This window comes from Triticum aestivum, chromosome 7D (assembly GCF_018294505.1).
Source record: "Triticum aestivum cultivar Chinese Spring chromosome 7D, IWGSC CS RefSeq v2.1, whole genome shotgun sequence".
Taxonomy (NCBI): Eukaryota; Viridiplantae; Streptophyta; class Magnoliopsida; order Poales; family Poaceae; genus Triticum; species Triticum aestivum.
In genome coordinates, this window is record NC_057814.1 from 13436948 (window position 1) to 13447146 (window position 10199).

Sequence of the window (10199 nt, forward strand, 5' to 3'; positions counted from 1 at the left end):
CGGAGTTGAAACTTCAACTGATAGTAGCTTCCGCACGGTTAATTGTTTGCTAGACTCATATCGCTGGAATCTAGTGTAGTGCTCCTACTGTCGATAGAATTTTATCAACTGAATGTGCTGCACTAGACCTCAGCAATACTAGCGTGTGCGCATGACACGGATCTGACACAAAATGTAGTACAGAACAAATCCTGTTCTTTGCCCTAATTTATATTTAAAGACAATAGGCATGTAGCCACAATTGTTTGTAAACATGTAGCCAATTTAGCAGGCATCAACTTGGCACAATTGTTTGTGGATTGGGGGCCAAAGGCATGGTTGAGAAGCATGGGAAAGCCAGAAAATAGTGGCATGACAGTGATGCATATCCATGGCTGACTAGCAACAGTAGTGCTTGCAGGTTCCTGTCTGAACCTCTGAAAAAAAAAGTTCTTGTCTGAAGTGACTCATGGTATAGGATGATGGTGATTAGTTTATTTAAGAGCTAACTAGGTAGCTAGGCAGGGCTGTGGTTTGCAAGGGAAGCTTAAGTTTGGATGTAGGCTGAAGTGACTCATGGTAGAGATTGACAAGTTACTCTTCTTCCTTCTCTTATGTGTCACTGACTAATACAGTCTCTGATGAATGTGTAGAATAATAATAATAATAGTAATTCCAATGATTAGTTTGTTCTTCCTCCAGGAGTGTACAAAAACAACATGAGAAAATGGAAAGGGGAGATTTACTTTGCTGAGGATGGAAACATATGGTAAAATGCATATAATTTTGTAAAAAAAGGTACATTTTTATCCTAGAAAATTAAATGCGCCTTTGTCGGGGTGAAACCAAGGTCACCGGGGTGACAGGCGGGAACACATACCACTATATTACAGTGACTTCTTCAATGCATCTAGCTACGTTATGCTAAGGTCCCACAGGACCAGGCACAAGAACATCAACTCTCCTCGATGAAGTGAATCATAAATTGGAATTATCCAACCTATAGACACCCAAATGAAGACCAGATCCAAATTGATCCACTGAGGACAAAGACAGACTGAACCCTGCAAGATCCGTTAGAGACAAACCTCCACACACCCTTCCGCGATGCTAGATGCATGACCAAGATGGGGGCTAGACGGGGAGAACTTTATTCCATGTCCTGGGAGCCGGCGTTGCCTCACACTCCTGAGTAGGACACAAACCTTAACCAAACTAAAAAACACCTAAAAGCGAAGCCCTCTCGCCGGTAGAGGCCGTGATCCACAGCGCCTCCATGGCCATAGGGCCACAGAAGACGAGGAATATCAGTGGTGGCGCCCACGGGAGTAGGAAGCCCTATCTCCTATGCGTGTCGCGAGTCATGAGCGAAGGGGTACGATTGCAGGATGTCTCTCTAACAACGTTCTCTTCTCTAAGTGAAGGGGTAGACTTCTTTTTGGGGCCCCAAAGTACCCAATCAACGGTTTCTTTTCTAAGATCTCTTAAGAAAATTATGAATTGATCTCATTTCAAGTAATAACTGTACCTCCTACAAATTGGATTTTTCCTACCTATTTGTGTTACTAACAAGCTCATTTCTCATTGAGTACATGTCGCGGGGTGATACGTCACAAACGTATCTATAATATTTGATTGTTTCATGCTATTATAATATCACTTTTATTTACTTTTTATAGCAATTTATATTATTTTTCTGACCTAGCCTACTAATTTAGTGCCCATTGCGACTTGCTGTTTTCTACATGTTTTTTATTTTTGAGAAATCAATATCTATGAGCGTCAAAATGGCACAACGATTTAATACAATTTTTTTCTCCATAGGAAGAGTCCAGAAAGTATTGGCGGCGGACGAGAGGAGCCACAGGGGCTCCACGCGGCCACCTGGCACGGCCAGGGCCTGGCCCGCGCCCCTAGGCCACATGGAAGATGCACAATTTCAGGGATCTAACATGTTTTAAGTTAATTAATGTTTCATTAGTTTTGTGGTGCAAAAGTCTCAGTTTGACATGCATTAATTGGTGCCTAGTCAGACTCAAAATGCCAAGTTGACCATGCACTGCAGCCATCATATGTGTTCTCTATGCTTTTCTCATGAGGTAGGTCAATCTACGTGCATGTCACCGTACACTTGTTCACAATATTGCATAGGTGTCCACTGGCCATGTTGCTGCTGTTGCTGAGTTTTCTTGGGATTTAGGTTTCCTCCCACACATCAATCTATTTTTGGGGGAGGAATAGAGCTACTCGCTCCGTCCAGGTGCATATGTCATCTTAGATTCTGCACCGGGACCAAGGCGTGAAAGGAAAAACGAGAGAACTTAATGTTTATTTACTAATTAATAACATTACATGCAATGAACTAACCACCGCATGTCGTGTTTGGTAGTCTCAAGTCATTGAAAGCATACATGCCCCACATCTCTTATTGGTTGATTCCTTCGGTTATGTCCAGAATCAAGAAATGAGGTGAGAGTTAATGCACCGCCTACGTGTTTTGGGATTATTTGGTTTTCGTAATGTGACTTATACACCTAGACAGAGGGAGTAGCTGTTTGTTTTTCTTCGAAAAGTAGGCTCAAACCCATGCCTCTGCATCATCATGATGCACACAACAATTTCTTATTAATTATTACCTCCATCCCAAATTACTTGTCTTAAGCACTGATGTGATGCGACCTGTATCTGATCATTCTTAACTGCAGCACTATACACATATCTAATAAATCTTAATAATAAATTCATTTTCTTGAATATATAACTAATTAAGAGCCCTAGAGCCAATTTGAAGTGTCCCATCTCTTCCTTCTCCTCAATTAATTAGTGGGTAAAGGGTAGATATATACATACGTATGAAAGGACCTAGTGTTGAACAAATTATCCGTAGTCCATTTGTCATCTGACATCATCCCAAAAGTCAAGGGCGGTAATAATATCCCCCATTTTCGCCCTATAGCTTTGATTAATAACTTTGCTAAGTTTCTTTCCAAAGGGTTTGCAACTAGGTTCTCTCCGGTGGTACATCGTACCATTAGTCCCACCCAGACTGCTTTCATCAAGGGTAGGTTCATCCTTGATGGAAATCTCTGCCTTCATGAAATTGTGCATGACCTTTGAAGGAGAGATTCCCGTGCCCTGATTCTCAAACTTGATTTCGAAAAGGCCTATGACTCTGTTAGTTCGGACTTCCTTCGCCAGGTCTTATTGGCAGAAGGGTTTGATGCGGGTGTGGTTCATAGACTAATGCAATTGGTCTCTGGGGGCCACACGGATGTGGCTGGGAATGGCATGACCACCAAATATTTCGCCAACGGTCGTGGCCTGCGGCAAGGAGATCCAGCCTCTCCTATTCTTTTGAATTTTGTGGACGATGCCTTGTCTTGTATGTTGGATCGTGCGGCTTCGGCTGGTCATATTACCCCTGTTGTATCCCACCTTCTCCCTCGAGGAATCTCGCATCTCCAGTATGCTGATGATACGATCATCTTGGTGGAGATGAATGAGGCTTGTCCTGCTAACCTTAAGTTCATCCTGTTATGTTTTGAAGCCTTGTCGGGGCTGAAGATCAATTTCTCCAAAAGTGAGGTTATCGTGACCGGAGTTGACGAGGTGGAGGCTCGAAGGGTTGCCCAATTACTTAATTGTTCGCTCGGCTCCTTTCCCTTCAAATACCTGGGCATGCCTATTTCCCCTTACCATCTGCACGCTAAAGAATTCAAACCTCTGGTGGCTAAAGTGGGCAACAAAGTCATGCCATGGTGCGGCAGATATACTACTCAGGCAGGGAAAGTGTGCCTCATCAATGCGTGCCTGTCTTCCTTGCCTATGTTCACGATGGGCTTTTTTATGCTTTCCCTGGGCATTCACGCAGCCTTTGATAAACACAGGGGGGCTTTCTACTGGAACTCTTCGGATAATAAGCGTAAATACATGTTTGTCAAATGGAAGGCCATTTGCAGGCCTAAAAGCCTTGGGGGGCTGGGAATCCTTAATACGACGGTGATGAATAAGTGCCTTATCATTAAGTGGTGGTGGTGGATCATGAATGCTTCCCCTGGGACCCTTTGGTTCGATATCTTGAAAGCTAAATATTTCTCTTCCGGCAACCCCATGTTCGCCTCGGCGTCATATGGGTCTCAGTTTTGGAGGGATCTGATTAGGGCCAGGGATGTTTTTCACGATCACGTTAAGTTTGTTTTCAAGAATGGTGCCTCGACTCGCTTCTGGTTGGATTGGTGGACTGGGGATGCACCATTAGCATCCTCTTTCCCGGTTCTGTTCTCGTATTGTCCGGAGCCTGGGATCTCGATCTCTGAGCTCTCACGCAAGGGTTGGGACTTGGGTCTCCGGAGAACCCTCTCTCCTGCAGAGTTGGAGGACTGGCATCGGCTTGGTGCCCTGTTCCCTAGTCTCTCGGAGGAGGAGGACTCGGTGACCTGGCCCCATACCGCCTTGGGTATTTTTTCGGTCAATTCTCTCTACGCTAGGCTCATAGATGGCTCTCCCACGTCTAAGTTTAAATAGGTATGGGCGGCTAGAATCCCCCCTAAGATTAAGATGTTCCTTTGGCAGGCCATTAGAGGATGTTTGCCTTCGGCCGACCAGATTCGTAAGAGGAACGGGCCTGGTTCTACCTTTTGTGCTTTATACTATTCTAAGAGAATACCAATCATATCTTTGTTGAGTGCCCTCTGGCTAAGTTGGCCTGGGGAGGGGTCAGATTGTGGATGAATGTCTCTTGGGATCCTGGCTCTTTCTCGGATCTGCGGACCTTAACTGATAGCATTCATGGCCGAACGAAGAGGCTTTTCTGGATCGGGTTGGGGGCCCTATGCTGGTCTCTATGGAATATTAGGAACAGATTCATCATTGAGGGTGTCTTCCCTAACAAGCCAGCTAATGTTTTGTTTAAAATGTCTATATTCTTGCAGCAGTGAAAATTATGGACTAAGCCAACAGATGTTGACGGTTTGGAGGAGCTGATCAACAAGGTTCGAGCGTCGGCAAGCTTGATGTCTTCTACTACCTCCGTCTGATCGTCATGTTTTGGATCCCTTCTTTAGCAGTAGGTTGTTGGCCTGCGTGCCATTTATGTTTGATTTCAGCCTGCGCGCCTCTGGACTTGTGTTTGTGCTCGGTGAACTCGTGGTTGTTTTATGTGGTACTCTGTCGTGTGGCTTTATTTATAAAGTTAGGCTCTCGCCTTTTCTTAAAAAAAAAGAATGCATGCTCATGTCAAAATCTCACCTGACAAGAAAGCGAGATCCAGGTCCTGCATACACGTTTGCATGCACAGATAACTACGCTTGGAAGTTTCTTTGAAGGTCATTCTGATGATGGTATGAATATGTGCACATGGAAAGTAACTGGCACTGATGACCTAAATTGCCTATCAACGTATTACTCATGGTAACAAATTTTCATGGTAACATATTATCATCTTAACAAAAACATTTTATCGTTTATCTACAGGGCCCGGCTGTTTGCTTAGCTTGAAAGAGAGAAGAAAACTGTTCAAACTGTCCACGACAAAAGGAAGGACATTGCCAGAAAACAGGTTTAAGTACTCTAACCACTGTGTCAAATCGAAAAAGCCCGCGAGCTTTTCGAGGTTAAAGCGAGCTTAATTAACTGCTAATCAAAAGTAGATCTATGTCCTAATTGAGCTTAGGTTGTTAGCATACGTAGCTAGCTGCGGCGGTCAATGGCTTGTGCTGCCCGGAAATGAGCCCTTTACCTACTGTCTAACCAATTCTGTAACTTACATGGTCCAGGACCAAGAGAAAAACATATATATTGTCAAATTGAATTAGATACTACCATAAGTCATAGTTATGAATCTGTGTGTTAAGTTAATACTAGTATTGGTTAACCAGGTACGTACTGCTAGGTAGATTGATTAAGATAGTGTTTTTTTTGCCTTGATTTTCGTGCTGGGTCGTCAGTGATAGTGGAGAAATTCTAGAAGATTAATAGATGTAACTTTCTCCACTTTGACAAGCTAAAGCTTGAGCGCTACCCGTCCTTGTCCAACTCCAGCTAACTCATTTTATACTATTGTACCGTTTGCATGCTGGATATCATATACTCCCCTGCTAGTAATCTTGCTTGAATAATAGGTAGCTATATCTATTATTCAAGCAAACGATGTCAAATAATTTGAAGCTATATTATGCATGCATGCAACTGTTTTTAATTAGCTTTTGTATATGTGCGAACTTAAAAATCGCATTCGCATGAAACATTCTCTTAGATATGCACACCCTAATGCGAAATGGAAGACCCACGGTGTAGATTATAACTTCTCTAGGTAGATAATTAAAACACATTAGCCTATATGATGCAATAATTAGACTACCGACCATGCATATGTATGTAGCCATACTATTATTGTCGCAAAGTAATATCACATTGAAGACTAATGCGGACTCACGAGACCAACATCGTGGGAATAAGTCATTTGTATATAGCATGTAAGGATCTTACCCGATGGAAATGAAAATATAAAGAATTAGTACGACTAATCTGTTGCCTTTGCGAGAAAGAACGGTGCTGGCGATGAGAGGGGCGATCTGAGAGTGAGCGGGCATGGTGGCGGCGCTGCCGCCGGCCGAGGGCCGGGGGCTGGAGGGGAGCGTTCGCGCATGGGAGTTGGGTGGCCTCTTCTCCGTGGAGTGGAGCACCTTCAGGCGGAGGGGGAGGGAGATTCTCCTTCGCTCCTCAGATCGCCAACGGTGTTTGCGGCTGATGCAAGAAAGAGCAGAGAAAATTTTCAAGGCCCGTCCAAATCAAGTGGAGATCAAGAAAGTATTGGAGGGGATTCATCCCGCGGAATCAGTGGATGGGAGTATTGGCTTTCAATCCTCCAGTACAGCTGCTAATCCGGGGAACCAATTTGTGAATCGGCCGGCAGTTTCTAAGGAACTTAAGGCAGATTTGAAGAACAAAGGTAATGGGCTTCAGGTATGCAGTAATTTGGCTGTTAATTTCGGAGATTCAGAGGCAGAGTCAGAGGAGAAGCCTGTGTATTTCAAGGAAGGGGGCGGTGGGTTTCAGTTCGCACTTGCTCCTCGTGTCTGCTCGCCTCTGTCTGTTCTTTCTGTCTTAGTTGCTCAGGTGGCCATGGGAGACCAGGACAAGGCAAAGGCGCTGGTGGATGCTGATGGGGCGGGGGTGGACACCCTCCCAGTCGCTGCGGTCAGGGATGCTGGCAGCGCGGCTGAGGTGGGCACGGGCCTTGACAGGCCTGCAGTTCAGGGCGTTCAGCTCGCTGCCCTGGTTCAGGCTGGAGGGGTGGCCGTCTCGCCGCTGTCTCAGATGGCTTCTGAGCCTTCTGGGAGCCTGCCGGGGGCTGCAGTGGGAGGGCCGTCTGGCATGGCCCTCTCTGTTACGCCGTCGGCCTCCTTTGGCTTTGCGGCGGGGGCGGTGGTTCCGCCTCCTCTCCGAAGGGCGGGCAAGAGCAAGGTGTTCGCCGGTTCTAGAGCCGACATGAAACCCCTCGTCATCGACTTGGAAGCCGCCTTGCGTGCGGTCGCCGGGAAGCTTGCGGTGGCTAGAGTACTCTTACCGTACTCGATCGACCCAAGGGCGGTTGTCAGCGATCTTCGCGGCCCTTGGAAGTTGCGAGGCAATGCGGTGGCTCAGCGGGTCGAGAGCAAGGACGGACACTTCGTCATCAAATTCTCGGAGGAGGGTGATCTCAAGCACGTGCTTCGGGCTGGCCCGTGGCACTTCAGGAACAACGCCGTGCTGATCGCGGTGCTCGACGGGAAGACCAACCCCGTGGATGTGTGCCTGGACTCGTTTTTGGTCTGGGTTCAAATCCATGGGTTGCCGGTGCCACTCAAGACTGAGGCCTTCGGCTGGGCTCTTGGTGATCAGCTGGGTGAAGTGAAGGCGGTGGCGCACCAAAACCACCAGATTGTCAGTGAGCATCTTCGGGTTCGGATCATTCACAAGGTGGATGAGCAGCTAAGGATGTCCGTTGCCTTCACTCCCGTTGGCAGCAAGGAGGAATTCAGCTTCAATGTAAAATATGAAAAACTGCCTAACTTTTGTTTGTCCTGTGGTATCGTGGGACACATGACGGCCAAGCACTGCAGTATTCCGGCCGAGCAACGCAAGGCGATCTACTCCTCCGACCTCAAGGCGCCGGCCTGGAGTGGGTCGGTTCGGCATCACTTCGACTTCTGGGGCCTGGCGGGGCCCTCGGAAGATGAGGTGTTCGCGCAGAACGCGAGGCTCCCGGACAAGGTGATCTCGGTGGTTGCCACGGCTGTCCAACAACTTTCTATGGCTGCTGCTCCAGTTCTGGCTGAGGCGTGCCTTGGGGAGAAGGCTGGCTCGGTGGCTGCGTCGGATCCCGGGATGCGTGTTCTGGGCTATTCCCTGGAGGGGAGACCGGTGCTTGCGGGATCCGGCTCCAAGGATGGGGCCATGGACAAGCTTCATCAGGAGGTGTCCGTGCAGGCGGCCGGGGGCATCGTCGACTCCAACATTGATGCCTCTGGTTTAGCTGTGGGAGCTGCTCAGCAGGGCCAGGAGGGCCTTAGCGGTGAGGGCAAGGGGGCGGCCCTGGTGCAGCCGCTTCCTGCTGGTGGGGACCGCGACCAAGGGGTGGTTGCTCCCAGGCCGCAACTGATGGAGTCGCTGGGCGCGGCTTCCCTGGAGGGCCAGGGCGTGATGGAGCCTGCCATTTCGGCGGGTGGTGGAGCTGCGGGACTCCAGACTGTATCTGGGGTGGTGCAGCAGGCTGGTGGTGGCCAGGGCGGTGTTGCTGCACTTCCTGGGGATGGTCTGGAGGCGAACTCGGAGGCGAAAGCTACTGGTGGGATGCGGCCAAGTCTCGATGCCAAGGGCAGGGAGACCATTTGGGGACGCTGGAAGCGTGTCCATAGGGAGGAGCGCGAGGAGCGTGCTATGGTGCAGCACGCCGGTGTCAAGCATGCCATGTTCGGGGTGCCCACTCCGCCTAACAGTGGGAGTGAATTGTCCAACCGAAAAACTGCCTTCGTCGACATCCTCCAAAACACAATGATGCCCAAGAAACGCGGTTCCGACGGCAGCCAGGAATTCATCATCAACATGAACAGTGCTAGTTCTGAGAGTGTGGACTTTTCTGCTTGTAAAAGAGTGTGTGTTGAGAGAGTTGAGGCTGTAGTTGGGATAGATGGTATAGTCACTCATGTTACTAAGGAAGTAGATGGGGGAGAGGAAGTGAATCAAGGAAAAAAAAGAGAATCTGTAGGGGAGGGGAGAGCTGTAGGTGAGATCACTAAGGAAGCTACCGACCATGGGGCTGTCGGTCAACTGACGGGCGCGGATGTGAGCGCCCGTCAGGAGCCATGAAAATACTTAGTTGGAACTGTCGGGGTTTGGGCAACCTTGCACAGTTCAGGAGCTTGTGTGTCTTTCTAAGACGCACCAACCCAATGTTATCTTTCTCTCCGAGACAAGGAAAAATAAAGATTATGTTGAGCGTTTGCGTTATCGTTTGGGTATGAGTAATGTTTTTACCTATTCTTCTCCAGGGAAAGGTGGTGGTCTTGCGTGTTCTGGGATGATTCTTATACTATACAGCTGAACAAATATGGGGAGCATTTCATTGATATGTTTATCTGTACTGCTAATGGAGCAAAGTGGAGAAGCACCTTTATCTATGGAGAGCCTAAGGCTAGTCAAAGGTACGTCATGTGGGAACTTTTGCGGAGAATTAAGCCTATGGGTTCTGGTCCTTGGTTCATGGTTGGAGATTTCAATGAAGCGATGTGGCAAAATGAACATTTTTCTCGGAATAAAAGGTCCAATTCTTTGATGGCTGATTTTAGGAGTGTGCTCTCTGATTGTAATCTTTTTGACTTGGGGTTTCATGGTACGCCGTGGACTTATGACAACAAGCAACAGGGTTCCAAAAATGTTAGAGTTAGATTGGACAGAGCTGTTGCGTGTCCTCAATGGTCGGCACTATTTCCGGAGTGCAGGGTGTCTCATATTATTAGCTCAAGATCTGATCATTGCCCTCTGCTCATTCAACTGTCAGGATTGCCTCGGCAAGGTAATATTGTTAAACAACTTAAATACGAGGCATACTGGGAGAGGGAAGGGGTGGTGTTAGAAGAGCATATTAAATCTTGCTGGAACGAAGGTATGTATATTGATGATTTGAAGGATGTGGCTTCTAAGCTGTGACGCCCCCGATTTGACCGTACACTAATCATGCA